The 6,000-nt window shown below is 43.9% G+C and overlaps 1 non-coding gene across 1 annotated transcript; it reads left to right on the top strand.

Moving 5' to 3' along the window:
• Positions 1–353: 353 nt before the first annotated feature.
• LOC120255189 lies at positions 354–460 on the top strand. The gene has a single exon (XR_005534915.1). It is a non-coding gene; the product is annotated as a small nucleolar RNA R71 (small nucleolar RNA).
• The last annotated feature ends 5,540 nt before the right edge of the window (positions 461–6,000 follow it).

Raw genomic sequence — 6,000 nt, 5'->3', positions numbered from 1 at the left:
CTGAACAAACATCTCCAATAGAGATCGTGTAATCGGAGGGAGCATGTCCTCCACCACAACTAGCGCAATTAGTCACGACCGCCACTCTATTTGAAGTTAAGTGATCTAACTTCTTACTCAGATTCTCTACTTGGGCCGCCAATGAAGTTACCGCGTCAATTTCATGGAGACCGGCCACCTTTCTCTTCTCTCTAGCATTCCATTGGTAGCTATTTAACCCCATTTCTTCAATCAACTGACGGGCCTCATCGGGGGTCTTGCTACCTAAGGTACCTCCTGATGTCGCATCCAAGAGTTATCGTGTACTCAGGTTCAAACCATTGTAAAAGGTTTGAACAATCATCCACTCCGGGAATCCGTGTTGCGGGTACTTTCTCAGGAGCTCCTTGAAACTTTCCCACGTCTCGAATAGGGACTCCAATTCCAACTGAACAAAGGACGAGATCTTATTCCTAAGCTTTGCTGATTTTCCGGGAGGGAAGTAACGGGCAAGAAAAGCTTCTCCCATCTCCTCCCAAGTAGTAATCGATCCTCTAGGTAATGAGTGTAGCCACTGCTTCGCTCTCCCCTTTAGGGAAAATGGGAAGGCTCTCAATTTGATGGCATCATCCGTAACCCCATTTATCTTCAGCATGTCGCACACCTCGAGAAAGCTCTCTATATGACTATTTGGATCCTCATCGGCCAAACCGTTGAATTGTGCGGACTGCTGCAACATATGGATGAATGCCGGCTTCAGCTCAAAATTTTGAGCTGTAATCGGGGAACGCACAATACTCGACAGTGTCCCCAATACTGAAGGTCTGGCATAATCAGATAGTGTTCGCTGTTGATCATTCTGTCCTGCCATGTTTTCATATTCTTCTACTTCCAAGTCAGCTGAATTAGACTCGTTTCTGCAGTGTTCTTTCTCTTTTCTTCTAAGTGTGCGTTCAAGCTCAGGATCTTCTTCAATCAATATTGAGGGATTCCCTCGGGTCATAACCTGGATTTGCACCAAAAGAAAGAAAACAAAAATCAGAACGATGATAGAATAAGAAGATATGAAACAGAATGTATAGTGAAATAGCTAAGAAAACAAAGTGCAAAGTATCTTTAAACGCCTAGCTCCTAGGTCACGGCGCCAAAAACTTGACAAGGTCCCTTGTGTATATCCCGCAAGTGCACGGGTTTGTCGAAGTAATAATCCCGGGTGAGCGGGTATCGAATCCACTAGGAGTAGGGAATAAAAATACTTAATTCGATTCTTAGCTATGTAAAAGATCAATGATAATGAGTGTGACAATGATTCAATTCTCAATAGTAAAAGCAACAAGTAAGAGAGCAAAAGTAAAGAAGGGGGTAAGGCAATCGATAAAGATGAGGTACCCGGATAATGCTTCGCCTAGGATAAGTGTTTCAAGTGCAAGAACCCTCTATTAAGCTTCCTAATCAATGCAATGGTGAGTCATGGAAATCCTTAATTGCATAGTCCCAAATCTAAGGTCAACTATGCCTAACTCTATACATGTCCCGGAGGAGAAATCAAACAATCTCAACACCTTGCACTCGCATAGAGTTGCAATGAGCTCTAGGGATTCCAAGTGATAAATCTCTTCCTAATTATAGACCTAACCCTTTGGTCCAGGTGGAAGGTCCCTAACCATAATTGAGCCCTAGATACTAAGATCACCTCAACGCTTCACTCCGTTGCACGCGCAACTAAGCCACAGTGGAAGTTCATCCCTTAGACCATTCACTCTACTATGACCACAAAGAACTCGAGGAATGGAGGTAGAATCTATCACGTCGGATGGTAAAGGGGATGCTCCTGTATCTCTCGACTCACCCTTTCAACCCTCTCCAACCTAGCTTTGTCTAACGCTCGTGGTGTGTCACTCACTCACAAGGTTACCAATAAGAACTCTCAACCCTAGTGTCACTCTAGGGGAAATGTTCATATAATCAAGCATTCAAGGTTGGAACTCACAATAAACATCAATTTATTGAAAGCATAATAAAGAGGTTCAAAGAAACAAATACATCCTAGGGTTCACAATACCCGAGTACCCACTAGGGGTTTAGCTCTTCGTGGAGCTAAGTACAATCAAAAAAATAGAATGTAAAAGCAACGAATCCATAAATAAACCCCTTCGATAGTCGTGTCGATGGTCTTGTGGAAAGTCCTCTACTCGTCGTCCAAGGATTCCCTCGTCCGGTATAGGATACGCCTCGACGGAAGCTACCCTACCAACCTTCTTCCTAAGGAATGACGATGTCGGAGCCGTGGAAACTAACCAAAACCTTGGCCAATACCCCTCGAAACCCTAGCCGAAGCCCTTTCTCAAGTTGGGGAAAAGATGGGGAAAAGAATACTAAAATTGGGGCTGATTCGGCTTTAAATAGGGCTGGAATCGGGCGACTACAAAGGCGTGGATGCTTCATGCGCCCGTGGTGAATTTCCACATGGCCGTGGATAATTTCCACACACCCCTGTGGATCCTCTAAACTCCTATTTTCTCGGCCGGCTGTGAACAATGTTGCTACAGTATTTTCTACCATGTTACTGCAGTGCTCTGCTACAGTATTCGGCCTGAATTGCTTCCAGAATCCATACTTTCATCGGAGTAACGTAAACGGGCACACGTTCACGTCGTGGATCACTTGCATCTTCAATGATAGGCACATTGGTGAAGCTCTTGTTCTATGTGCATAAGTCGGAATGCTCGAGTGTGATTGTCTTTGTGCCCCTCCAAATGGATGTGCCAACTCGAATACGAGGAAGTTGGCACACACTCTAGCATCGCACATCGACCTATGTCTTCGCGTTTGAACCTTAGAAATATTTCCTCCAAAATCGGTGCATTGTAATCCACATTGGCTTCTTTCCTTCATACTTGGCCTCACAACCCTACCTGCACGAAAGTAACATAAAAACACACACATTAGTGTAAAAACCTGAGAAAAGTAATGCTCAACATAAGGAATGAACGCTTCGCATTCACATCGCACAAGCACTTATCAAACTCCCCCACACTTAAGCTTTTGCTTGTCCTCAAGCAAAAATTAAAACGTTATGTGCATCAATGAAGAAAATATTGGAAGTGCTTGGCCTTAGGTTCACCAAAGTATACAAAGAGAGCATTCTACAAGTGAGGGAAATTTCAACACTAAATATGAAAAATCGAAACTCTAGTTAAAAACTTGAATAAAAAAGGACAACAAACCCGAAATCATGAAAGTGTGTGGACTCACTCAAGTCAACCCAAGGTATACTCCTCAAAGCTCTAAGTTTAAGGGACTTATTTATCTACACAAGTGACAATAATTTCAAAGATGGTAGTAGCTTCACACATCCTCTAAGGTAGCCCTTTCCCAAGCGGCCGCTAAGGTGGCTTTCACATTTTCGAGGTGGTAGCTCTTTCTACCGGAGTGGTAGCTTTCTCTCATTAGGGCATAGCTAGTATCCGACTTATGAGAGTAGCTTCATACTTCATAGGTGGTAGCTCTTTCCACCCAACAAGCACAAATAACCTGGAGCTGCACCTTGGTCAAAGAAGCAAGCTGATAAATGACCGCATGAGTCATTCCCCGAGCTAGAAAATATGAGATTTGTTATTCCTGAACATCAAGTGCATTTTGAGCGGTTGTCAAGGTTGAGATTTGGACAATCTTGCTTCCTAAACACTAGTATACTGCGGGACTTATAGCAGGGAGATGAGTTAGCGGATGAGGTTGAGGATCTCATTTTAGTGTGCGGCTAGAGGCAGTACTATCGATTAGGGAGCAAGCCATTCGTGCACTTACTTTAGAGGTTTTGTTATCATTTGAGTTTGACAGAGCTTACGAGAGATTCTACAGCCTTGGCGTAGTTCAGTTTAAAGCATTTATGCATCACCATAGCATGAGCATCTCTCAGTTTTTGATTCTACTTGGTTTGTACGATGAGGCATTCATAGACACTGAGGAGTATGGTCAGTTACCAACAAATTATCCTGGCACCTTGACCCCGTAGATAGCGTATGGGGTGTTATGCGGTCAAGGCCAATACGAGCCAAGGGTTTCCAAGGCCACTTGCCTTCTTGACTTGCATATCTATACTTGCATGCTATTATGAGCGTGTCGGGTGAATGGCTGCAGGTGATGCAGTCTGGCCCCGAGCTGACAGGAGTTGCTATATCTCTACTCGATGGTTCAGGCATGCCTATCCACCTTGGACACATCCTGGCAGAGTATATACGATATCAAGGCTGTATGTCAGATTAGGAGTGATTCCCATACTGACAAGACCATCTACACGCATACACAAGGGGATTTAGTGAAGCTTAATAAAAACAGAAACAACTCGAGTATATAAAAGATAGAGTAATGAATGCAACTCAAGACAACAAAATGAAAATAAAAGACATACTCAAAAGGAAAATCCTTTCTAAGTAGTGCAAGTCTAAAAACAATACAAAATAAGATAACAAGAAAAAAATAAAGAACGACGCATCTAGTGTCGGTGTCACGCTCTTTCTCTTCTGCTACTGGATAATCAAAAGGTGCCAGTGGATCTGGTGATGGTGAGGCTGGTGGGGCCGTAGGGGTCCGAGGTCTTAGAACAAATGATGGGGCAATGTCTTGCTCAAGAATCTGTTGTAATGTATCAAAACGTGCGATAAACTCTGTGTACTACATGGCCTGTGCAGCCCGGACCTCAGTGATCTTTGTCCGTAGCACCCCCACTGCACTCTTGAGCCTCTCAAAATGATCATAGGCTTGAGACGGTGAAAACATGCGTATTGGGGATGGCTCCTCTGGCACAAGAGGTGCCTCGGTCTTCATCGGTGTCGGCTGGGGCTTAGGGGCAAGCTGAGAAGCCTCAACGGGGTCAAGGTGGCAGGATAATCTGTCATTAGTTGAGCGTACTCCTCAGTGTCTGTGAATACCTCATTGCATAAACCAAGCAGAATAAAAAACTAAGAGATGCTCATGCTATGGTGATGCCCAAATGCTCTAAACTGAACAGTGTCAAGGCTGTCGAATCTCTCATAAGACCTGTCGAACACAAATGATGACAGAACCTCCAGAGTAAGTGCATGAATGGCTAGCTCCCTAATCGATAGTAATTACCTCCAACCACCCACTGAAATGAGATCCTCAACCTCATCTGCTAACTCATCTCCCTTTTGTAAGTCCCGCAATACGCATGTATCTAGGAAGTGAGTCTATCCAAATCAAAGCTTCGATAAAAGCTCAAACCAAGCTTAATGCTTAGGAATAGTGAACTCAGTCAGCTCTATCTTAGGGGACTGTTCTCTGGGATGTTTACCGGACCCAATCTTAGTCCTAGGTGCCATATTTGCAAGAATTAAAAAGAAATCGATTAAATTGGCTAACAGGAGCAATGCTGTTGGAATCCACCCGCCGGTGTGGATCTATGGGGCGTGAAAAATGCACGCCCACAATCTAAAAACTCACAAATACATCATTATATACCTTTTAATTTCTTTGTAAGCATGTATACCCCTTCTAATTGTGGAAACGAACCAACATACACTAGTGTCATCGATTAAAATCAAGAACTAACAAAGAAAAGAAGGGAAAATGGCTTACCGATGAGCTGAAGATTAAACTTTCAAAATCGGTAGAAAAATTGAGTAAAACTCCTCAAAATCAACGATGTGAGGTCGGGAAAGGTGTTAAGAGTGTTCTCAGAGTAACTGGAGGTGTGAGGATGAAGAAGAGTGGAAAGATTTTTAAAGAAAACCTGCAGCTCTTGCATTCATATTCATTCAGACGGGCGTGCAGAAATTACACATGCCCGTGCGCCTCCAACGGAGAGACTCACAGGGGAAGACGCACGTCCCCGTGCACTCTTGGGAAAACACTAAAGTCTCTCTGAACGCATACACACGGGCATATAGAAAATACCCACGCCCTTATGCCCGACCCACAGAGGCATCTCCACACCCCTTTGGCTTCTCCGTCCAACCCGAGAAAACTCTAAGTGTTTCACATGGCGGTGTGGAATTTCCC

Source organism: Dioscorea cayenensis, unplaced genomic scaffold (genome assembly GCF_009730915.1).
Source record: "Dioscorea cayenensis subsp. rotundata cultivar TDr96_F1 unplaced genomic scaffold, TDr96_F1_v2_PseudoChromosome.rev07_lg8_w22 25.fasta BLBR01000877.1, whole genome shotgun sequence".
NCBI classification, from domain to species: Eukaryota; Viridiplantae; Streptophyta; class Magnoliopsida; order Dioscoreales; family Dioscoreaceae; genus Dioscorea; species Dioscorea cayenensis.
Note: the sequence above shows the minus strand (reverse complement) of the source record. Positions and strands in the feature narration are given on the sequence as shown.